Raw genomic sequence first — 27,098 nt, forward strand, 5'->3', positions numbered from 1 at the left:
CAGATACAATGACATGGTATACGGATGGCTCCAAAACAAACGAAGGAACCGGATCAGGCGTTTTCTGTACAAGCCCAAAATATGAGCAATCAAACTCATTAGGGAAGTATACTTCGGTCTTTCAAGCGGAAATAAATGCTTGTGCCCTGGAAAATCTTAGACGAGGTTACACTGACAAAAAAATCCTCATAAGATCAGGCAGCCAAGCAGCTATTAAAGCATTAGCATGTAAAAGGATTACATCAAAACTAGTCACTGAATGCATCCAAAATCTCCAAAACCTGGGAAAACACAACAACCTGATGATATCATGGGTGCCAGGGCACAGGGGAATTTTGGGTAACGAGAAAGCAGACAGATTGGTCAGAGGAGGATCTGCAAGACCATACATAATCCCCGAACCTATCCTTGGGATAACAAAAGCAAACATAGAATCCTCCATCGCAGAATGGATCCAAGCAAGACAAAAGGAGAAGTGGATAAACTCTAGCGGTGCTAGAGTACACAGTAAACTTACGATGAAACAACCTTCCCCAAGACTGGCAAAAGCACTGCTGCAATTGGCGAGGGCAAAACTCAGAGGAGTGGTGGGACTACTAACCGGTCACTGGTGTCTGAGAAAACATCTACACAATATGGGTATTCACAGCGATGATCCCATTTGCAGATTATGTAATGAGACGGAGGAAACAGCCACTCATATCATCTTCGAATGCGAAGCAACAGCTCAATGGAGATTTAACCTAACGTAAGGAAAAACGTTAGGGAATCAAATTGCAGCAGCGACAGTGAATGACCTGATACTTCTAAGGAGAAGGATTGAGTCTATTGACTAAGGAACTAGGAAGGTACAATAAGCCAGAAGGCTGCAGTGCCTGGGGAGCGCAAACCCCGCTTCCTAGTATCCTTTTTCACCATACCATACCACACCATACCTAATAAATCAATTTATCTCCTAGTGGTGGTTTGAAGGAAATAATAACGTATTTGATTCTCTAGATGATGCCAAACTAAAAATAAACCAAAATAATATTAATAAAATAACTCTAGACTGTGTATATTTAATGGAAAGTGAGGCTTCAGTAGGCGTAGGTAAAATAAATGATTTTCGATGGAATTACTGTTCCTTTTTAGATGGCCGATTCTTCTTGAAAATTGTTGATTTGATCCTGTAAATTTATAATTTTTTCTAGGTTGTGTGGTAAGTCCCAAACCAATTTCTTCTACGGGTAAATGTAGAACCACAGTCTGTCAGAAAATAGGTTTGTTATTAAATTTGCATAGTACTAACTGCCATCACTTGATTTCAAAGAGAACCCCGTCATCTTCTCGATCATCCAGCTGGCCGATGATTAATCTCGCGTTTTCCGCGGCTCGTCTGTTCACCCTTAAACGAACAGTCGTTGTCAGGTGCACATCCCGAGGCACGCCGGCCAATTATAAACGATTTACTCCAAGAAAAGGGGTATAAATTCCCGTCGGAAAATACCATTGGATACCGTTAATTTGGGGTTATCTACATGCAGAGACGATCTTTTTTTCTCCGACCGTACACTTTGGCTAGTAGTGGATAATAAATTGATCATCATGACTTCCAGCCAGTATCGCTTTATCTTGCTAGGTTGGATGCGTGATTTATGACTCCTTTCGCTTTTTTGTTCTCCTTCGACCTGGATTGTTGTTAAGTGCATTGATAACAGCGCACTGATACCATTATTTTCTTCAAGTTTCACAAATGAATTTTTATTTGTAACCAAAAATTTGTAAAGATCATTGAGGCAATTTGAAATACGTAAAGCTCTTGTCTTAATAATAATAAAGTGGGAAGTTTATGGGCCCACAAACAGCTTAGGTCATCGCCGGGCCTCTGCGTGTTTTCCTTCTTTTTCTCTTCTTTCGCGCATATTTTATTTTAAACTGCAGCCATTTGAGCGTCTCGATCTGGNGTCTGGTCACATTTACACCCCAGAGTACTCGATATTCCTCGGGGCGGGGTTAAATCACCCTTTCCTTTCATGTTAATAAATTAACATAATAACATACTAAATAACATTCATTCCAATAAATTCACCCAATGTCGAACACAGACACAACACAAACACACATAAAAATAACTATAACCGGAACAGCGGTCTGTGCCCTCTGCCGTGCCCCAAGACTACGCACAGGTCCGATGATATGCCAAAATATTGTGTATATATATATATATATATATACATCAAGCCTTCTACAATTGAAAAGGTGCTCGACCGTTATTCTATCCTTGCATAACGGGCAGAAAGTGCACGTGCGTTATTCTTGTATGGCCTATGCATAGTCTTGTCAGTATGGCCTTATCCCTTTTCGAACCGTTCTCCGTGAACCAGGGACCGCCTTGTCTTAATATTATAACATTTTGATAATTGATGATTCATTGTCACAGTTTATCTATGAATAGAACAAAATCGACGTAAAATGAATATTTGCATTAAGAGCCATCCTAAATACATTATATAATCTTTGAATTAATGGTATTTAAATAGACATATTTGCCGTGTAGAGTTTTTTGAAAATAAAACTTAAAGAAGTAATCCTAGGTTAAGTGAAGTACAGATTCATCTTCCCACTGACCTCACGATTTTAATCGGATAATTAATTTTCTAAAGAGTTCGAAGTGTTCAGTTAAAGAGATGTACATACAGATTTAAAGCAACAGTACTGAATATTCAGCAGGTGGAAGGAAATTCGCTAGGAGCGCGTGTCCTATTCCAGTTCGCAGTTTAAACATCGCCTTGAACTATGAATATGCTCTATGTAAATAGGATGGAAGAAAAGTCCTTGCTCCACGCTCTGTTTTGTTTGCAAACCTATCTCGTTTACCGCTTATAAATTGACCGAGGGATTGATCGATAAATTCCGGAGGGGTTTCAACCATATTGACGATTTGGATGGAAATGGGGCAGGAACACTTCTTAAGTTTTTAAGGTAGGTATGCCCTTTTACCGTAGTCATCCTTCTTAGCTCACTTAAAATCCGTATTATTTAGGCCGGATTATTTGAGATGCCTCAATCTGTATTTTAAGTTTGCGATTTGATCCCGTTTTAAAAGAAAACAAACTATCGATGAATTAGAATATTTAAATAAACAAATGAAAAGCAATCAACAAGTCCCCACGTTTCCCAACCATCTGTGTAAAATACCAAAATTTTACCTGACTTCTTAGAATTCGGGAAAATTTCATAAATATATCCATATTTTGTGGCTGATAGATATCCTATTTTTATGAACATTATATTATTCCGTCCTTACTTCCGCTAAACCGATCAGGATGATGGTAAAGTTTTTGGATTTTATGGTCAAATGGAGCCTAATCTCCTATAACATATCTCGCTGAATGAATACGGACCGGAAGTGTTTTTATTATTCCAAATCACAATGTAAACTGAACACGTTTTACTTTTAGAAGATTTGATTGAATCGTCGACAGAAGTCAAATTATGAGCGCTATTTGACAGCAATGGTTTTATAGTTCTTTTATACAGGGTGTTACAAGGTTAAATGTCTATACTACCATGGTGGTTTCACTAAATAAAACGTAGTTCGGTGCAACCAGAACGAGGTTTAGACTCAGACAAAGAGGTTTTCTTGAGATATTAACGTTTTTGTGATTTTAATTTAAAATCAGACTTTATCACATAAAATCGTAAATTCTCAACTTTAGCGGCATTAAAATAGAAATCACTCCATTATTTCGCAGACTACATTAAATATTCCACAAAATAACATTTCCGTTGAAAAATTTTCGCTTCTGAATATTCAGTAGCCGCCCAAAGATTAACCGACGGCAAAACCAATGTTTGTTCGAAATACACAATTGTGGTTCTGCAATGACTTTTCCATTAAATTTTGAACGAATGAATGAAAAACAAGAGAAAATAGACAGTTCATCGAAAAACCCGTCCACCATTGGTCGCCGTGTTAAAATAATGAAAATTCTGTTTGCATTTAAACAAAGCTTAGCTTTAGTTGCTTAACAAACTATAATGTATAACATGTACATAATAAATACATAAGTTTGACAAATAAACAGCCAACGAATTGAGAATACATTCTCAAAGAGAAGAGTCAGCATAGCAAGATAGTGGAAACAGTGTTTATATATATAACTTCATATAAATTTATATAATAAAATCAAACATTTATTTCTTCTGTCTGCTCTTATCTGTACCTCCAAGTCTGCCTCCCAAACCCAATCAAAGGACTAGATCATGAACTCAAAAAAACCCAGAGGTTCCCCCTTTTACAGAATGAACCTAGGTACCATAAAAGTTTTCGGGTATTTCACCAAAGTTGACTTATTTTCAAGTTCAAAATCTGTACTGAAAATAAAACCACAATTTATAAAATTCAACGATTTAAGCGACTGATAAGAAAGCCCAGTTTTTTTAATTAGCCTAAATGATTTAATAATCCACGTACAAATAAAATATAAAAATTGAGAAATTAACAGCATGCAAATTCGCAAAAGAAAAATCAGCAGAATAGAGAGCACAAGAACTGTACTGACTCAAGAGGAATGGGATGGCTATAATTTTGGTTAGTTATAATTAACTTTATTTCCTTAACAATAGCCCATGCTCATAACAAAAACAAAGTTTGCCAAATAAACAGCAAACAAATTGAGATTACATTCACAAAGAGAAGAATCAGCATAAGAAGAGATTAAGGACCCACTATTAATTTTTAAATTGGGGGGATTCGAACCCACGACGTTCGGCTAAATACGCCGCTGCTCTACCACTTGATCTATCGTGGCTTCGATCCCCTCGGACACTAACTTCCCATCTCAACCTAACCTTTTGAATTTTCCCTCCTTTTTGCAATTTTTTTCCTTTTTTGTCCGAGAGGATCGATAGATCAAATGGTAGACCAGCGGCGTATTAGCAGGTCGTGGGTTCGAATCCTGCTTGTGACACTGGGATTTTTATCTCAACCAATACCTTAAATACAGATGAATTAGTTGAAATTAATTTTTACCTTAGAAATAGTGTTTTTCTGTAATAATTTCATGAGAATACATTACTTATAAACAACACAAATACGAATTATTCACGCATTAGTAAATAAGCATTACTACCCGAAGTCAATGAATTTGCTCAGAAAGCATAATGATTGTCTTGCTTATAAATTATAACTAAATACAAGTTGAATAGTGAACTGGGAGGGACTAACAGACCAAATGTTAATTAATGATCTACATATTCTGTACACATTTCCAACACCCGTATGGTAGCTCAAACAAGATTTTTTATTAATATGATTGTGACAGATTCAGTTATTGATAGAAGAGGTCCAACTTTTGAAGATGGTGAAATGACGACATGATTTTGACCTAATCCCCGCGAGATCAGGAAGTCTACTGCGCAATTTTAAACGCGATATAACATAAAAGCAAAAATGGCCTTTTTGACACTTTTTACACATATAAGCATAAGATTTTACAACAAAGTGCATAATTTTACACTTCAATACACAATATATTCCATATACTATTCTAGATCGTCAGTCATATCGAATTACTTCTCCAATCGGTTTGCATTCTTGAAAAGCTCCCATTATAGAAGGCAATTACAAGAGAAAGGCCATTCCGCATTTTCTCCAGCGATAAAAGCCGCCGATAACCGCAATCGGGTTATCTGTACTCGCAAGGATTTGTCTAATTACCTATGACGATTTATCCCCCGCCGGCATCTACAAATACCATTCGTGCGGTGTTGACGCAATAAATAAAATAAAACAAATTGTCCCTAAGGCTCCTTAACAATATTTCAACCTTCGTAAATAATATAATAAATACTGGTTACTACTGTGCGGGTAGATTTTGTTCCCGACTGAACGAAACCGATTGAAAATAATGTGTAAAGGCGCAATACCGACTAACCTGTCATACTCAAAACCTAATTTAAAAACGGGTGCAAAATATTTTGGATTTTTTTTTACTAAAGATCCGTTCTATTTTCTTACTGGCTGAGAAATTATTAGGCGAAACGGAAAAAACGAGGATTGAATTGATAAAATACTCCACTTGCCTTGTTGTTTCCTCTCTTATATGTGTACGTATACGATGTGTTTAATAAATAAGTATTATAAACTGAGGCTAAATAAAAAAACGTACGTGCATAATTGGAACATCTTATGATTCTTCCTTCTTGAAGGTGGGATAATAGGTCATCTCAAAAAAACCACAACCAGTTTTTATCCACACCGTTTCGGATTTATTTGAATCCTTCCTCAGGTGAGTTAACGCCTGTACACAGAACAAATATTTTTTACATTTTTATGTCAACATGGTTATCATTGTTTCTTCACTACTTACAATGGTTAAAAAAGTGGTCGTCAGTCATTAATATTTTATAACAATTTATTTTTANGTTAAAAACTGGTTGTGATTTTTTTGAGATGACCTATTATCCCACCTTCAAGAAGGAAGAATCATAAGATTAACTGTTGAGGTCAAAATATAAGAAAACATCGTTACTCTAATAATTGGGACAGTTAAATAAATAAGAAAACAGCCATATAATTCTACAATCTTAATATTTACTTATTTTCACCCTATTTTATCCGTTTTTCATTCACTTTGAAGAGTTGTCCAAGGAAGTCAGTACCTTTTCGTCCATTATTAGGAGCAACTTTGAAACATTTTTTGTTATAGTTCACATTCGTATAATGATTTTTGACATACCTTCTGCATACTGCTTGGCAGAATAAGACGTGAAAATGCTCATTCAAAAACTGCTTACTCTTAGAAGACGGGTCATCCAAATCAGATTAAGAAGGTTGAAATAGGGCACTTAATTTTGGGCTATGCCTGCGTGTGTATCCGGCATGAAAGAAAGGTTGCTCGATGTGTCCCAATTAATTGAAGGGCGCAATTCCTTGGTTTCATGGAGAGAACACGTAGCTATGCCATTCGCTATGAGAATCGTTCTTGCTGCTGTGCTCAAGTACGATTCTCATATCGGGTGGCATAGCTACGTGTTCTCTCTATCGAACCGGTATACAATACCGATACTTCTGCATCACTAGTGTGTTGAGAGTGAAATATATTTATTCGTTCGGATATGTAGGTTGAGAAGGTAAATGACGGAATATTGAATAACCTATTGACCCTTAATTATGTTAGTTACATAAGAGGTGATGGAGGCACATTGAGTACCCCACTACCCTAGCTGAACGGCTGGTATTAAAGAGTAGTGATAGAGTGGTTTGGTTTGAGAAACAGATTGCTTTGGTGATGGCAGCCGGAGCTCAACTTTGTGGCTGGATAAGACGGATAAGGCCCTACGTCTGACTCCGGGCTGCCAACACCCAGCGTGGGTGATTCTCGAGCCCTGCCGGTAATTTATTGTAAATTACAAAATCCTGAATGGCCAGTTGACTGAGAAAGTGGTTAGGCTCAACTCTGTACACGCGTGTTTCTATATGTGGGTACAGATTTCAGTTTTTATAAATCAGTTATTCAAAGCCTTTCAGGAACTTAGAGGATCAAAATATAAACTTTATGCAGAAGAATGACCATCGTTTTTATGTAATTCTAATAGCTGTCAGTGAACCAAGTTTTACGTTTGGCTGTCGATTGGCCTGTTTATATGAAGGAAATTGGGTTCCTTGACAGCAGACTAATATTTCCTACAATGTTTTGTATTTATTTTTTCCTACAACGTCGTTCCATTTTAAGATGCATATTGATCGTTTCAGCTTTGACTATTTGGGGGGCGTTGGGGGCCGCAACCGTTTAGGCGTTGACGCGGCGCTCATCGCTGTAAGGTAAAGGTCCCGGGTTCGAATCCAACGGCTCTGCATTCGAACTGGACATATTTCGACATATTTACAAATGGGCTTTTTTTTCAAAAACACCGGCACCTGTGGGTTGATATGACCTCTGATGTTTCGAACCTACGTAAAAAAATTAATAATTAGTTGACTTAAAGAGTAAACAAAACGTTAACAAGTTGTTCTTTATCTTTATAGTGTTACTAATCTTTTGACCCTTTTTAGATTAATTAGTCGACAGAGAAGCTCTCGCGTATCAAGAGCAAGGCGATTGGTGGCCTCGGAGAATCTGACTCGAAGAAGAAGGGTCGTCCTCACCCGGATTAAGAATAGGCCATGCGAAGTTGACTCACGGACATTTACTTTTGGGGCAAAGCCCGCGTATGTGTCTCCTTTGAAGGGAAAAGTTTCTCGATGTGTGCCACCTAATCCAATTCCTTGGATTCATGCAGAGAGCGCGCAGGAATGCCACCCGATTTGAGATCTGTGCTTAAGCATGGCAGTGAGTGTTTTGGACCCCTGTTCCTATTTTTGGAGAAAATGGGTTTGTTCTATTTTATATAGTAATAGTTGTAACCTAGTTTTTGCTGAGAGTAAATGTATTTATTAGCGAGAATGTTCATGTGAGGCGGTTGATGGGGGAATATCGAGTCGGTACTCATCGTCATCGACCCTCAATTAGGTTAGTTTGTCTAGTATGTGTAAAGTTTGTGTAGAGAGTGAATGTATTTATTGACATGAATGTGTGATATGATAGGGCCGATGGCAGAATATCAAGTACCTCATCGTCTCCCGTTGTCATTTTTTGCGTAGGTTTCCAAAGAGATAACATTGCTGGCTTGATTGACACACGGGTAGAACCAATCATCCGCGGTACACCATCTCCATAAAATATAAATGCAAAACCGTAAGTTACTTTTATAATGATCATAACGATTGCAGTAAATCATATTGGTCATAGTTTCAAGTGCAAGTCTTTGACAAACTTTTTTTATATGCTTTGAGTTAATCGCGTATGAACGACTACTGATATGTTTCTAAACTACCAGGGCCAGAACTACAGAAAGGACGATAATAATACCAGTATGGAGTGAGAAAGAAAAAATAGAAATCACCCGACATACTTACAAATAAGTTTTTATCCCAAAAACACCGGCACTCCGAGTGGACGTTGAAAAATCATGGAGGATATATAAGAAGAGGTAGAAGGTCTGGCGCGTCACCATACTTTATAAAATTTATATTAATTACGTACTTTGTTTTACTACTCTTTTTAAAACTTACTTAAAATCAAATCAATCTTTATTTTCTTGGCAAGTAGTATGAATAAATTCGACTCCAACTACTTTTCTCTGGTTTGAAACTGACAGATTTCATACACTGACAGGGATTGATGAATAATCTTCAAAAGCTCTTAGTCAGCCAGTTAAAATCTGGCATAGAGTGCAAAGTCGAAGTAACAAGTGAGAAGTGCCCAAGTATGAAATATGTAAATAAGGGCTGAATAAAATCAACAACTCCGACAAGGAATTAAGGAAGAGTCTTTGAAAAACATTGACTAAATTGGAACCCTGACTTATCCTATGCGGCATAAAGTAATGCATAAATAGTTACCTCTGAGGTACAAAAACTGGATATCACCAAGTCACATGACACAGCCATTGACATTTAAATGTAAGGACTTTAAAAACTAACTTTAAAGGAGACGAGGTCACCAAATTTTGATGTAGTTAATTCAAATGCCCTGTATACTTTACCCCAATGGAATTTGTCTCTCTCAGTCATTACGTTGGTTTTTAAAACACAAACTATTAGATTAAAAGGAGAGTTAAAAGGGAAGGTGTTTCCATATCTGCAGCTCTGGTAGGCCACTGACCACAACGCTAAATAGTTTTACTAGTTCACTGCTTTACCCAATATTTTTTTAAGTACGAATTACATACCCTTGTGGTAATGTAAGTATTATTATAGTAAATTTGTTGTTGTTTATCTTTCTTTAGGTTATACGAGCCCTAATATGTTAGGTCTTTTTACCGCTGTGTACCGTGTAGGAATATAAAACCCTTTCGATTTACCAATGCAGGTTTTTGATTGGGTTTTGATGTTTTTGGACAATTAAGTTGGTTGTAGACAAAAATGAAGAGCTTAAAACAGGAGGGCTTTATGTCTAACTACACGTTGGGTGCAGCGGTCAAGGGTCAAACCGCTTTCCAATATTTTCTCCATATTATTCACAATTAAAATTTTGGCTATTTTTGGGTTCGAACACGAGATCTCAGACGCCCTAACTTCTGGGCCACCGCTGTCCCAAAACGGAATAGTGAATGAACTGCAGCCATAGAATCCCATCACTTTTCTTTCTTTCTTTTTTTTTAAATTATATTTTGGCGTGCATCCTTGCTTTTCTTTTAAATTTCTTTTCTGACCTGACCGCCATCGATTGTCACCAATGGCTGTCATGAAAATCACGACAATTTTGATTTAATTGACTTTTTGTTTATCTCTTCGTTGTTTTAATTTTCAAGTTAAATTATTATTATTAACAATGAAGTAAACCTTATTAATTTTCAAACAAACAATAATTTATTTAGAAAAAAAAATCTTATTTTTTATTTATTTAAATTGTTCAGTCAAGAAAATTTTATTAATTTGTTANAAATAATGGTCCCAGCCGAAACTATGATCATGAGTTTAACAAAAACACGAGAACTGGTAGTCGTAGAAATTTCTCCGATTACAGAGACAAAAACTATAAAAAAATTTATAATGAAAGAAAATATAGACCCTTTCGGAGAACTCTACCTAACATGAGCAATTACGGTCAATACCCTCCTTATTATAACCCAATAGGGCAAATACCAAATTTTTATGGATATCCTCCGCAAAATTTAAGCCAACTCCCTGGTAACTTTTCGCCATACCCCGCGCAACCAGTGCATATACCGAGTTATGCGCAAGTAGCCGCAGGAAACCAACCAAGAGAATCAAAAAACTAAGTGCTTTGGGAACCAGCAATGGGCAAGTTGGTACCATCGAAATTTCGGTGAATTCAATTAGAATAGATGCCCTTGTTGACACAGGTTCCACAACTTCAGCAATTTCAGAAAATTTCTTCTTATTTTTGACACAAATTAACTCAAATATACATTTAAAAAATAGCAAAGAAGAAATAATATCAATAAATTCAACAAAGATAAATCCATTGGGAACCGTGCAATTGAAAATAAAAATTTTAGATTATTCATGGTCATTTTCATTTTTAGTAATAAAAAGATTGCCAATTTCAATGATAATTGGTATGGATTTCCTTACAAGCACGAAACTAATACTGTTCCCAGCAGAACAGAAAGCCTGGTTTTCATTTAATCCCAGCAAGTCATTGAAGTGGGAATCAATACCAGCAAAATCTTTTGAGCTAGCGGCAATAGGAAGAGCAGGAAATGTAAATACTGAACTACTGGAAAAATTAAAAAAACAATATCCAGATGTGTTAACTTCCAAGGTTGGACGTACCGATATTTTGTCTGTGGAGATACGGCTAACTTCAAATAAAATTATCAGATCTCAACCGTACCCACTTAATCCATCTCAGCTCAAAATAATGAAATCAGCTGTTCAGGATTTATTGGACAAAGATATCATCGAACCAGCAATTTCAGATTATGGAAGTCCTGCAATTTTAATCAAAAAACCGCACTCGGAAAATTACCGACTATGTGTGGATTATAGAAAAATTAATAAAATTATTGAACATGTGCATTGGCCGCTACCGACAATACGTAGTGTAGTAGACTATTTAAGAGATGCGAAATATTTTACTCTAATAGATTTAAACCAATCCTTCCATCAATTACCACTAACGCATCAGTCAAAAAAAATCACGACTTTTGTCACACCTTTTGGATCATTTCAATACAAAACAGTACCGTTTGGTTTGACTATAGGCTCTTCAGTTCTTTCCATGTTAATAGAAAAATTATTTGGTCATGTAAAATATAAATTCGTGTGGACCTTTATTGATGATTTATTGGTGTATTCAAAAACATGGAACGAACACATTCAGCATGTGAAAATTGTATTAAACATATTGCGGAAGGCCAAGTTAACCGTTAATCCGGAAAAAATCCAAGTAGGATGTTTGGAAATAAAATTTATGGGACATTTACTTTCTCAGAATACCTTAAAGCTAGATCCTCAAAGAACGGAAGCTATTCGTCGGATACCACCTCCTACTACATTAAGGAAATTGGCAGGATTTTTAGGAATAATCGGATATTTTAGCAAATTTGTGCCAGCCTTATCAGCAATAGCAGCTCCCTTACATGGATTAAAGAAAAAAGGAGCGCAGTTAATATGGACACCAGAATGCCAACAAGCTTATGAGGCAATTATAAAAATTATAAGTAATCCACCAGTGTTAACAATGCCCGATTTTAACCGGCCATTTATACTTACAACCGATGCATCTAAAGTAGCAGTCGCAGGGATGCTAGCACAAGAATTTGAAGGCCAGTTAATGCCGATATCGTTTACATCACGGACATTAAACGCAAATGAAAAAAATTATAGTCCCTGTGAACTCGAAGCCTTAGCAGTAATATATTGTATACAATACTTCCATACGTATCTTACTCACAATAAATTCATATTATATACAGACTGCTCGGCGCTAACTTGGATATTTAAGAATTCGACAAAATTAACTGGTCGTTTAGCAAGATGGATTGCATTTCTTCAAAACTATGAATTCGAAGCAAGGCACATAAAAGGAAAAACCAACCATATAGCAGACGCGCTTTCACGATTTACACAGCCGGATAACATTATTCATTCTTCAGTAACTGATCAAGTCGAACAAAACATTCATAACACCTGGCAGTACGCATTGTGTGCAATTACAAGATATCCGGAATTTTTCACGTCATTGCAACAACATCAACGATCGGACCCAAAATTAGCCAGTATAATAAACACAAGGTCCAGCGATAACAACATGAAAGGCTATATCATGAACAAGGAAAACCTATTGTGTTTAAAAACACCGACGATGCCGCAACCAAAAGTGATACTTCCAAAGGCTTTATATCCAGTAATTTTTGATTATTTCCACACATCTGCATTCGGATCTCACAGGGGATTTCAAAAAACTCTTTCAAACATAAGAAGGTACTTCACTTATCCGCAAATGGGTAAAGATATAAAGCAAAGAGTAGAAAGATGTTTATTATGTGCAAAATTTAAATCGGATCATACAGGAAGAAAAGGACTTTTGATGTCAACACCGCCCATGCATCCGATGGAAAAATTATACGTGGATTTCGTAGGACCACTTCCACGTTCTGTCGAAGGAAATCAGTACATACTAATAATGATGGATGGGTTCTCGAAGTTTTTATGGGCTATCCCGACAAGCAGAGCAACGAGTAAAGATGTCATTAAGAACATAAAATCGCATATTATTGCACAACACGGTCTTCCAAAAATAATTATCTCCGATAACGGTCCAGCTTTTCGAAGCAGAGAATACAAAAATTTTTGTTTTGAATTAGGAATAACCTATTATTTAAATATTCCCTATAACCCACAATCTAACATGGTCGAAACAGCAATACAATCGTTGAAAACTGCCATTGCTATTTATCATCATCAAGATCAGAAGAAATGGCAGACATCATTGCACTTCACTCTTATATCATTGAACAATGCAATTCATAATTCGACAGGCCAAACACCGGCAAGATTATTTTTAGGGCGTGACATTTTTCATCCCATGAATTTAAAATTGGAAATTTCAAAAGAGCTGTGGTTTAATAGTTCAAGACAGGAAATGGAAAAATTGTGGAAACAAACTTATAAAAATCTAAGCCGAATTTACGAACGAATGAAACGGAATTATGACAGAGCCAGAAGACGAGAGAACTACAACATTGGCGACTTAGTATTGCTGAAATCTCATTATTTATCAGACAAGGCACATTCTATAACAGCAAAATTAATGCCACGTTTTAATGGTCCGTTCAAAATTAAAAACATCATGTCCAAGGTTTCGTATGTGTTGGAAAATGTGGAAACAAAGGCAGTAGTGAGAGCTCATGTGACCCAAATAAAAAGATTTAAGGGCGATACAACAATGTAGTCAGAATGAATATAGATTAACGTAAATAGTTTAATAATTACCTTTTCAAGGATATCCGAATGCGAGAAAAATCCGACACTTGAAGAAGGGCCTAACGAAAACTGACTACCGTGAATAAGTTATTTGTAAACAAAACTTGGTAAATAAATCCGAACTGATAAACAGATCACACAGCATTCTGCAAATTGTAAATAGTAAATGTAAACAAACAAATTATGTGTATCTCAATTAATCTATCATGCATTTTGAATTAACCTGTTTAAAAAAAAAAAAAAAAATGCCACGAAAGTAAACCGTCAAGCACTCACAAAAAAAAAAGACATCCTTTTCTCAAGCAGACGATGAACTGATCTACCACAGTCAACAGGACCACTGCAGTCAGCAACGTCTTTCAAGAATGAGATTGATCAACTCTACCCTCGCTCCGGAGAAAACGGCATTTTCTTTGGAGAGTGGCCATCTTGTCATGAAAATCACGACAATTTTGATTTAATTGACTTTTTGTTTATCTCTTCGTTGTTTTAATTTTCAAGTTAAATTATTATTATTAACAATGAAGTAAACCTTATTAATTTTCAAACAAACAATAATTTATTTAGAAAAAAAAATCTTATTTTTTATTTATTTAAATTGTTCAGTCAAGAAAATTTTATTAATTTGTTATTGCGATGTGTATTATATAAAAAACGTAAATAGTTCATTTGCCAAACAAATAGTTTGAAAAACTAGCGCTGCTTTCGCTATAACGTGTAGTAGCTTGAAGGCAGTCGTAGAGTCTACTTCATTTATGAACTATCGTTAACAGGTTGGCAAAAGAAAATATTTTAATTCTTTTTTGTATGATTATTTTGATTGAGATTTTTTTATATTTTGTTTCGAAGATTTTGAGTTTGTTTGTTTATTTTTTATAAAGGAATATAAATTTTTGTTGTAATTCGGATTTCGTTTTTATTTGTATTATTTCCACTGCGCAGCAAGGATCTGCTGAATATTGTTTTTCTTTTATTAGTGTCCCATTCGGCATTGTCCGAATAAAAGATACCACATACCTTCATTACATGGCCTACAGTTGGTCGTGCAGATCCTTCTCTGGCTATTTTGTCTGTTCATTGCCCGACATTCTTTATGCCCTGGTATCCAAAATAGAAGATCTTTTGTCAGCATAATCTCTTTGAAAATTTTATATGGGACAAGTATTAATAGCATGTTTTTCAGTTTGAAAAGTGAAAGTGTATTTCCTATTTGTGGCAAATGAGAACACAGCTATGTATGGCCAAGTTGCAAACGTGAAATTTTGTTAATTATTTTTGATGCTTTAAGTCTGAAGTGCAAATACAATCGAACAGTTTAGAAAATTATGAAAATGTTCATATTGAGTCTTAAAATCATACTGAATATTATAATATTTATACTAACTTTTAATTATTTTTATCAGATTATGCTTAATTATATAATTACTCAATTAATTGTACCAAGAATTGTATAATTAAGCATAAGCTGATAAAAATAATTAAAAATTAGTAATAACCTACAATCACACCTATGAATCGTACGTGGTCTCGTAAATGTAGTACAATTGTTAATAAAAAGTGTTTTTGTATGATGCCGCGATTTGCTTACAATTGGAATAAAATGGGGAGTCGAAGGTTTGTGGCTTGGGCGATCGAAGTTACAGTAGCTCAAGTGGTAGATCAGCGGCGTATTTAGCCGAAAGTCGTGGGTTCGAATCCCGCCTGTGACACAGATTTTTCATTTCGAAAAAATTGTGTATAATTAATTGAGTAATTATAATATTTACTTACGCAGTGTACACGACAGATGAGGAATGTCTAGTAGCTAACACGGGCTTTTAGTGAAGTTGATCAATAGAAAAACAAGGGTGGACTAAATAAAATAATGAAAAAATAAAAGTAAAAGAGGAAACCCTTGGAGAAAGGATGATTAGAAAATTAAAGTGGTCAGCTCGAAGGTCTATACCTCCAAGCAGAATTTTCGAGGTGGAACTGGACTGTCTGAAATTGTGGAATGATTCGAATATTGATATGATTTGTTCCAAATGTTTAATTATATAAATCATTTAATGTCCCAGTTTACTCCAGTTTCGATTATTGTAAACTAAGAAAGTTCGTACTACACGCGGCTTTTTTTTTCATTTATAAGATATCAAGAGTATATATTCTCATACCAAAATCAACACTAAGCATACATAACAAACTATCCTCTTAAAAAGCACTCATCAGAACTGTGGGCCTAGACCAAATCCTCTAACAGCCAAGTTCAATCCTAGAAATGATAAATGGTGGAGTGAGTGTGGTGTTCAATCCTTTTTTTAAAAAGATAGTTCCTACTCACAGTAAGTTGTTTTGCAACGATCCNCCTGATGATGAGCTAAAAGGCTCGAAATCCGGATCGTTGCGAAACAACTTACTGTGAGTACGAACTATCTTTTTAACAAAAGGATGTTCAATCCTTTCAATCTAAAATTTTCCGCCTCAAGCTCAGCGGTTTCTTCTACATCACCAATGTAATGGTCCATAAAGATCTTACGATCTATTCGTGAAGGATCCATACGCAGCCTCAATTTCCACACTAAACTATACCTCAACCATAATCCATTAGGCAAAACACTTTTCTCAACGTTCACCCCTTATAAACCTCCGTCTAAAATGACGATAGCCTCATGCCCTCCTATCATAACCCTCCCGATTACATAAAAGAGTTCCAGCTGGTTTCTCTCCCCACCGCCTCCAGGTCTGGCAGATGTGTTAGAATTGTACATAACTATATAATTAACTCAATATTTATTTTTGTACAGTTAGCAACAAATAAAATAAATTTTGTTGAAAAATTGCAGTATTAATTTCTCCTTGTGCAACGATAGTCCAGCCTTGAGACTAAAAACGACTTTAGTTGTGCAACGGCATTTTCATGTAGGTCGTGCCAATGTCGAAGAAGGTCTAGACTCTGCCGTATCGAGCAAAGGGACGTTAGTGAGGTCGACATACCTTAAACGAGCCCTGGAAAGCTTCTGATGAATGAGAAAACATTACATAAGCCGGCCCGGCGCATAAAACATTATTTCTCCAATCCCCAACAAGTTCAAATAGGTCAACGATGCCAGAGGTGAGATTGTAAGGTAGTCTACATAAATATATTTTTAATTAGCAACTCCGTTCGCAGATCCTTATTTCTTTACATTTTCACGCGCAATAAATATTAATTCAATTAATAAAAAATATTTTATCAGTTAATAGAAAATAAGTTATTATATATTTTAGAAAAAGGTTCTTGGCATAGCCGGTTTATTATTACCCTGTACGTTCAAAAATGTATGTTCTTGATTACATGTTATAATAATAATAATAAATCTTTATTTGCAAGAATGTACATTACATATAAATTTACAAGAACAAAAAATATTTCTGCACATCACTGCGTTTTGTCAAAAAGCAAAGCTTGTACTAAACAGCACGGGTTTTTGGAGATCCTCAGTAAAATAAAAGTAATATATCTATAGAAAAGCATAATGAAAAACAAACCTATAAACAAACATAATACAGAATAAACGAGTAGTATGAACAAAAATTAAATCTTCGCTTTAAAATGTCTTAACTACAATTTAAAAAATTTCAAAATATAAACTTTTTGCCTTCTTTGTTGTTTTTGAAATTTTGAATAATAATCCTCTCTTTTATGTGAGTTAGATAATGAATTGTGTGTGTGTGTGTTTATATATATAAAATTAGTTATTATATATTTTAAGAAAAGGTTCCTAGCATAGCCGATTTATTATTACCCTGTACGTTCAAAAATATATGCTCTTGATTATATGTTATAATAATAATAATAATGATTATTCAAAAAATCGTGAGATGCGGTCTGGTGTGAAGAAGGTTTCAGAAAAACATTTTCTTTATCGTGCCAACGTTTCGATCTTTATTGAGATCATCTTCAGTGCCTGGAATTTACAAACATTGTTTAAATTTAACAAATACATGTAGGATGTGGAAAAAAATGGATTTATACAATGCAAAATATACTTTGATTGAAAATATAAAAAAAATATTTTTCATTGTATAAATTCACTCATTTTTCCACATCCTACATGTATTGTTACACGACATTTGAAAAACGGCAAAAAGGAGGGAAAATTCAAAAGGTGTGGTTGAGGTGTTGGTGTCCGAGTGGATCGAGCTCAAGTGGTAGAGCAGCGGCGTATCAAGCCGAAGATCGTGGGTTCGCATCCCGCTCGTGCCATTGACTTTTTTATCTCAACTGAAAACCTTAATTAAATGTAAGATATTAATTGGTCAAGCAGTCCACGAAATTAGTGAATTGAATTAGTATTTATTTTCTTTTTTTAATTAAAAGTGTAATACATTACATTTTTTGTGTTTAAAAAAAGAACGTTTCAGTTTAACCACAAATTAATAATTTTCATATCATTATTTATAGTTTTAGTTAATTTAATTAAATTATCACCTCAGAAAATGATACAAGTATCATCTACATACCTAAATATTTTTCCAGCGAACCATTACGAAACACTCGAGAAGTTAACGAACCCATTACATTTCTTTTTTTTTAGATTTTTTCTTTTTTTAGTCTGCATTTGTTTTCTGTACCATTTCCGATTTGGATCATCCTTAAAAATCATGTGAGGTGATTTATGTTGAAACAATGCAATATTTATTCGTGAACAAGGTCAAACAAAGGTCAGTTCAAGAATTTTTCGACTCATTCGTCTTTGTCATAAAAACTAGGCTGGGGGACGGAGGATTTGTGTTTTTTTTTTGTGTGTGTGTATGTGTATGTGTAAACATGAACATTTAAGAAAGATTTGGTATCGATTCAGTACTTTAAATACACTGTAAATTTTTTTGTGTTATATCTATACGGTTTACGTAAAATAATTTTTTAGTACCTCCCAGGAAACCATACCATAGTCTATAATGGATTGAGCAAGTGAAAAATATATTGCCTTTAAGAGTTCAATTTTCATAAAGTTGCGTAAAATCCTAAATTTATAAGGAGCTTTGTAGACAGGAAACCAAAGAATCAATATGTAAATTAAATCTTAAATTTGAGTCCAATGTCACACCAAGATTTTTAACACTAAAAGGGATAGGCAAGAAGAACACACATCATTATCATCACAAGTATGAAAATCAAAGTTTAAATTATTAGTACTTATTTTCTTTTTTAATTAAAATTTTAATACATTACATTTTTTGAGTTTAAAAGAAGAACGTTTCAGTTTAACCACAAATTAATAATTTTCATATCATTAGTATCATACTATCATATTTATAGTTTTAGTTAATTTAATTGACTTATCACCTCAGAAAATGATGCAAGTCTCATCTGCATAGCTAAATATTTTCCATTGAATTTAATTTTCAAAAAATCATTAATATATAAAAGAAACAAAATTGGGCCAAAGACTGTACCTTGTGGTACTCCCGATTCCACGCGTAAAGAAGTACTATAAACTGTTGCAACCTTTCTGACTTGAGTTCTGTCCGATAAATATGATTCAAGGAGATTAAGAGATATTAGAAATATCAATACACTCAAGTTTTTTTTTAGAATGAACAGTGTCCAGAAACAATCCAATAACGTAATTGCCTTAATTAATTTCTTGTTATATCAAATTGTTAGCAAGAAACAAAACCCGCTCAGTAGATCTGCCTGAAGAAATCCTCACTGTTTTGGAGAACTTTTTCTATTTTTATAAAAAAGTCCATTAATGTATTTTTAATTGATTTTTCTAGAATTTTTGATATGGATAAAGTTAATGAGATAGGCCTATATAACCTCTAGTTTTGAACCAGATTTAAATAATTGTATTAAAAGCAGGTGAATATTGACGAAACGAATAAGGTAAATTTGTAAAGCTCACCAAAGGTGTAATTATAAATTTCGAAATCTTTTTAAGAACGAAATTATTTAAAAAGTATTATTATTTTTCAAACAGTTAAAAAACTTTTAAAATTATATAAGTTAAGTTTTTAAAAATCAAAACATGTTTTAAATTATAAACAATTCTCACAGGGAAAGAAATGCAGAATTAAAAGACTGGCAAAATAGGCTGAAGAAATAAAGAATGTAAAAAGGATTATTCAAAAATCGGGAGATTCGGTCTGGTAGGTAGGTTTCAGAAAAACATTTCTTTATCGTGCCAACGTTTCGATCTTTATTGAGATCATCTTCAGAGCTCAAAGCGTTTGTTTTCAGCGTAAGTGTTCCATTCTTGCGTGTCGTGTTGAGAGTGCCCAAGATTTCTGAATAATCATCGACTAACTGTAACTAATCATCACACAAATGTAAAAAGGGCTGTAATGTTCAATAAAGCTCTTATCCTTTAAAAAAAATTTTGTCAAGTTTTGTAAGTTCTTTTATTATTAGAAACTGGTTTATTTACTGTAATATTTGCTTTCTTCGAAATCAAGTTTCGATTGTGCATTAAAAAAATGTCTTCGTAAGTGTAGCATAAAGGCATACTTCAGATGTACACGATCTTTGCAATATTTTCAAGGTTCCGCTAGCAGATTGATGTTTGATCACCATAGACTGCTTAAACTTTGTTTATGTAATTGTCAGACACGTTTTTCAACAAATTTTCAACAATTGCCGTACCGTTGGTTCAAACTTCACAAATCTCAAGGTCGTCACGCTTCACGTTGTCTTTCTGCACGATTTCATACTCTGATAACCGAAATAAGTGTGACATTTTTGGTTTTTCCTCTAATTCTGAACCGGTCGAGAAGTAGAGGTCAAATATTACCGGGTAATTTTTCTCCTTTAACGCCCCAAACACGTTCATTAGAAAAGCATTACAACGAGAATGAAAAAAAAAATGGGAACAGAAAACGAAACACGCACACGTACGAAAAGGAACAAGAGTACAAATAGTTTACCACACCCAAACAGCCTTGCACTCTAAAAAGGCAAGAAGTTCAAGGACCAATGAAAGTGTTGGATTGTGTACTGCGCCCACATCTAATGGACCATCCGATTGTGCACTTGCTACCCGTTCGGCATTAAAATTTTCATTTACAGTTTGAAAAATGAGCTCAAAATTGTTCTTGGCTGTAGGACAGCTTTCGACAATTGTTCTAATATCTAGCTATTATGGCATCTTTGTGTAACAACAGTGAATAAGGCTCGCAAATGGCACCCATCTTCTCCAAAATCAAGAATATGAAGTACAGGATATTTTCTAATTGGCCAGACTTGGGGATCTTACAATAACTGACGTTGTTATCAGTGAGTATGTAATACAAAAGTTAGTATACCATTTAAAATGACGAATTCAAAGTGAGAAATTCTGATTTTCGTAAAAAAAAGAGTGACATATTCTCAAGAATCCAGCAAAATATTCTGTATCTATATGTCTGTATTAGAGGAGTAGATTACATAGTGTATAATACATTGTAAAACAGAAAATTGCTTTACATAATAAAATATAATCAATCTTCTATCGTGAATTTGATCATGCGTCACGATATGATATAGTTGTTAGATATACTGACGGACACTGCTTAAGGTAAGGTTTCCCGTGAATCTGTGGTCCCGTTCGATCCACTTATTCTCGGCAAATTCAGGATAATGCATTATAATCCACGTGTAGGTCTAGTTGTCGGCCGACGCTCGGGCTCGCAATTAACCGGCCGGCAATTTATACCGTTATGAATCCGATTGGGAGGTGTTTGAGGCCAGCAGCGGACTGCAGGGAATGGAAGCTCCCGTGAAGAATAGGGTACCGTTCTAGAAGAATAGGATGAAGCTAGGTCTCGTGACATGCACAAAATCTGTTCGATTAAGGACAATTAAGGAGATAACGTTTCCACCATGGCGTTTTATCACATTATGCCCAAGCGTCAATGTTTTTGGTACTTAAATGATTTAAAACAAAGTAAAAGTTCAAATGTTTTTTTTTTTTGTCGTTGTTAACTTTTCATTTAAATGAAAATGAACGATTTATAGACTTAGTTTTTCATTTCACCTGATGCGAAGAGTAAGCAACAAAATAAAAATAGAAAAGAAGAGTAAGGAAGAGAGACAGGACTATATGTAGATAGACGAAAAGGGAATGTCTAAGAAAGGAAAAGAGAGAGAGAGAGAGAGAGAGAGAGAGAGAGAGAGAGAGAGAGAGAGAGAGAGAGAGAGAGAGAGAGAGAGAGAGAATTGAATTGAAGCGCTTTGTAATCCTATACATTATATATCCTTCATATATAATCATTTATGATCCTCACAGATGTGAAGACAGCTCGCAAAGCCTCACTTCTTCTCTAAACTCAAGGATATGAGATATTAATTCAGATATTGTGAGATGCGGTCGGGTGTGATGTAGGTTTCAGAAAAATATTTTCTTTATCGTGCCAACGTTTCGATCTTTTATTGAGATCATCTTCAGGGCCTGGGAATTACAAACATTGTTTACATTTAACAAATACATTTAGGATGTGGATAAGTGAATTTATACAATGCAAAATATATTTTATATTCAAACAAAGTATTTCTACTCACTCAAAGTGTTTTTTCACTTCAAAGAAGCCGACGCCTTCCACAAAATTGTCTTTTATATACCGACTTCCTTCCCCACCCTTTCAAAACCAAACATATATAAACATAAAACAGCAAAATCTCACTGGCACTCTCAACACGACACGCAAGGATGGCACAATTACACAGAAGGCAAACACTTTGAGTGAGTAGAAATACTTTGTTTCAATATAAAATATATTTTGCATTGTATAGATTCACTTATCCACATCCTAAATGTATTTGTTAAATGTAAACATTGTTTGTATATCCCATGCCCTGAAGAAGATCTCAATAAAGATCGAAACGTTGGCACGATAAAGAAAATGTTTTTCTGAAACCTACATCACACCGGACCGCATCTCACGATATCTGAATTACTATCGATTAACGGTCACTAATCTCTACACATTTCGATATGAGATATACTCTATCATTTAGCCAGACTTTGTGATTTTATGGTAATTGACGTGGTGAATAGTATGTAATCCAATAATTAGTAGTAAGAAAGGGAAATAGAGTTTGTGAATGAGAGAGTGGGTGAGAATGAGAGTGAGTAACTGAGGGATAGTAAAAACGAATGTGAGACTGACAGGTAGGCAGAGGTAAAATTAAAGAAATGAGAAGGTAGATTTATATGTAAATAGAGAAGAAATGATAGAGAAAGAGACAAGGAGTGACATAGAGAGTGGTTTACGCAGTTTTTATGAATCACTCAAGATTTAGCCTCTAGGGCCAATCTTGCATCTTTTGTCATATTATTGTGTAACTATATGAAATCATATGTTACAAGGAGAGAAAAGGAAATGGATAGATCAATTCAAGAAAGAGGTACACAAGCAGACATACGGAAAGTGAGGTGAGAGATAGATGGATAGTACGGAAAGAAAAGAAAAAATAAAGAAATAAAAAGACAGATATATATATATACATAAATAGAAAGAAGACAGCGAAAGAGAAAGAGAGAGAGAGAGAGAGAGAGAGAGAGAGAGAGAGAGAGAGAGAGAGTAAGAAAAACCTAAAGATATCCAGGCAGAAGATGACTAGAATAGAATATATATTTAAGTGATTTATAAGACGTAAAGGGAGTAGAGAAAAATGAAAATCATGTACAGTGACTAAATTCGAAAATGCCCATACAAAAGAAATAAAAAGGTAGATAAATAAACAAGTGAATAAAGTAATAGAAAGAATGACTCAAGAGAGAAGGAATGGTACAGGTATTGATTGATTGGATGATGGATTAACACTTCGTTTTTTCAATCACTCAACGTTTGATACTAATAACAACTTTTAGATCTCATATCTTACAACCGTTACTATATAACAGCAAAATAATGCAAGAGAGAGTGAAAGAGAGGGAGAAGAAAGGGTGAGAAAGTGTGATAGAGAGTGAGAATGATAATGAGTAACTGAGCGAGAGTAAAAGAGAGTGGGAGACTGACAGGTAGACAGAGGTAAAATAAGACGAATGATAGAGAAAAAGAAAAAGAGTGACATGGAAATGAACAGATTAAAGCAATTTTTATTAAATCACTCAAGATTTCGTCTCTAGGACCGCTCTTGCATCTTTTGTCATGGTACTGTATGTTTCTATGTGATATTATATGTTACAAGGAGAGAAAGGAAATAAATAGACCAATTAAAGAAAGAGATAGATAAGAAGACATACGGACAGTGAGTGGAATAAATAGATAGATAGAGTGAGAGAGAAGTAAAAATAAAGAAATAAAACGATAGATAAATACATAAATAGAGAGAGATAGAGAGAGAGTGAGATAGGGGGAGAGAGAGAGAGAAATAGTTTGAGAAAAAATGATAGAGAATAATTAATTTGATTATTATTACTTAATAATTAATAATTTTTTCAAACATGAAAAAGTACCTGCGGCTCAATCAATTGCATTTATAAACCAAATGTTAATTAAGTCATAAGCCTTGTAATAATAAATAATACTTGAGATAATTGTGGCATTTAATAAGATTTTTTTTATTAACCTAAATAAAAGTGATAAAAACATTCTTTTTTTTTGTAATAAATGAGACTTTCGTTAAAAAGCCAGTTGGCGTGGGTTTAGTTCGGTGTGTAAACTGCGGTAAAATAGGAGAGAAACATCTGTAAAATTAAAGAGTCAGCTTTTATCGCTTTTGACGTATCAAAGAGTGATTTCTCACTCTGTGGATCATTTCAAACGAATCCTACCCAGAGCTGCCGAAGGTTTCTCGTCCGCCTACTATATTTTCCCCATTTTAAAAATTCAGGACGGGCACAGCCAACTTTTTAATTGCACTCTTGCCTCGCCGATAAATCAGCCAGCGCCTTGAAATTAACTGGAAGCTCTTAGAATCCGCCGGGATGAGTTATAATGCCGTAAACACGATTAAACGAGCCCCCCGCTCTCAATCATTGATGGATGCGGCGGGTTTTTAAACTGAGAGATGAATTGAAAATCACATTTTTCTCCCGTTACTTACCTCCATCCTTTTTCCGGGCCGATCCTCAAATATGCTTCTACTAGATTTGTAACCACGAAACATAATTAGTCGAACATAATGGACATGACCCGTCAAAAAAAACTATTTTGTTACATAAATCGAACTAATGTATGATAATCCAACATCAAGAACTTTAAGAGACAGCTAAGAAAGAATAAAAGAACGAAAACACTTTTGTGTCCAATGAACAGGCTCTCTTAAGGACAACAACAGTAACAACAATAACCAATACAAATATAGAAAATAACAAGAGTGATAGATAGACAGATAGACAGGTAGAGAGGTAGATAGATATAGGGACAAATATACAAATAAATATACAAATAAATAGACAAATAGATAGATGCATAGAGAGGTAGATAGATAGAGAGACAGAGAGATAGGCAGAGAGAGAGAGAGAGAGAGAGAGAGAGAGTAGTGCTCATTTCAAATTTTCAGTTAAGATTTTTCTTAATAATGTTTCTGAAAAAAATCACCATGTTTAAGTTTAATAAAGAGAAAAAAGAATAGAAGAAAAAAACACTTTTATGTCCTAAGAACAGGCTCTCTTAAGGGCAATAACAACAACAACCAATACAAACATCTAAAAAAAAATATTTAAAATAATAAAATTTAAAAATTAAAAAAAAAGAGAGAGAGAGAAAGATAGATAGAGATACGGATAGATAGATAGATAGATAGATAGAGAGAGAGATAGAGAGAGAGAGAGAGAGAGAGAGAAAGAGAGCGAGAGCGGGAGAAATGTGATGTTGATGATAAACGCTTTATTAGAGAGAGAGAGAGAGAGAGAGAGAGAGAGAGAGAGAGAGAGAAAGTGAGAGAGAGAAATGTGATGTTGATGATGAACGCTTTATTAGAGAGGGGGAGAGAGAGAGAGAGAGAGAGAGAGAGAGAGATAGATAGATAGAGAGAGAGATAGAGAGAGAGAGAGAGAGAGAGAGAAAGAGAAAGTGAGAGAGAGAAATGTGATGTTGATGATGAACGCTTTATTAGAGAGGGGGAGAGAGAGAGAGAGAGAGAGAGAGAGAGAGAGAGAGAGAGGGAGAGAAAGTGAGAGAGAGAAATGTGATGTTGATGATGAACGCTTTATTAGAGAGGGGGAGAGAGAGAGAGAGAGAGAGAGAGAGAGTGAGAGGAGAGAGAGTGAGTGAGAAAGAATTGACGAATTTTGGCTCATGATTTTTCCTTCTCGAAGGTGGAATAATAGGTCATCTCAAAAAAACAACAACCAGTTTTTCTTTCAATCCACACGTTTCGGATTTATTTTAATCCTTCCTCAGGTGAGTTAACGCAGTGGTTAAAACAGTGGTCGTCAGTCAATAACATTTGTATAAGTCTTTCCGACTCCGAACAAACGTTTTAATATTTTTAACACGACTTGAAGGACTTGAACCTGACCGGAGTCATTCAGAAAAATCATAAGTTAAATTGTTGAGGCCGAAGTATAAGAAAACATCGTTAAAAGAATTTTTCTCATTTCAAATGTTCAGTTAAGATTTTTCATTTTCTATAGTGATTATAGTGCAATTTGAAATTGGCAAGTTGTTTATTTTACCTCTTAAGGCTAGTAGTTTATCCTAAAACCACCAGGATAATCTAACATGCCTTCAATGGAGGAGAAAGACATATTTTACCCAAATGCGACACAATGAAGGAAAACAAATAAATTATTTGGCCGGACAGATCAGGGAAGAGAAAGAGAAATATTTATTAATTATTCAGAAATCGTGAGATGCGGTCTGGTGATTTTCAGGGCACTCTCAACAAGACACGCAAGAATGGCACAGTTACACAGAAGACAAACACTTTGAGCTCTGAAGATGATTTCAATAAAGATCGAAACGTTGGCACGATAAAGAAAATGTTTTTCTGAAAACTGCATCACACCAGACCGCATCTCACGATTTCTGAATAATTATCGATTAACGGTCAATAATCACCACACAGAAATATTTATTTTCAGTATTTATCACAATAATAAAATTTGCAAAATGTTTACTTAAATGAAAAATTCAAAATTTATTAATTATTCGATTGTTTTGTACGTTTTGTTTATACTAATCAGCGTCCTTGATTTATAACATGTAAAATTATATCAATACG

General features: G+C 34.8%; 1 protein-coding gene across 4 annotated transcripts in view; it reads right to left on the reverse strand.

Annotated features, from left to right (window-relative positions):
* LOC112126498 overlaps window positions 1-27,098 on the reverse strand; it is a 358,621-nt gene that overhangs the window by 285,967 nt on the left and 45,556 nt on the right. The window contains exon 1 of one of the 4 annotated variants that reach the window (XM_024225715.1): window positions 13,994-14,452. The exons of the other annotated variants lie outside the window; for them this stretch is intronic. The gene's annotated coding sequence lies outside the window, so the exon portion shown is untranslated. Of the gene's footprint in view, window positions 1-13,993; window positions 14,453-27,098 lie in introns of those variants that run through there. 4 annotated transcript variants of the gene reach the window in all.

This window comes from Cimex lectularius, unplaced genomic scaffold, assembly GCF_000648675.2.
Source record: "Cimex lectularius strain Harlan isolate CLEC.00 unplaced genomic scaffold, Clec_2.1 scaffold33, whole genome shotgun sequence".
NCBI classification, from domain to species: domain Eukaryota; kingdom Metazoa; phylum Arthropoda; class Insecta; order Hemiptera; family Cimicidae; genus Cimex; species Cimex lectularius.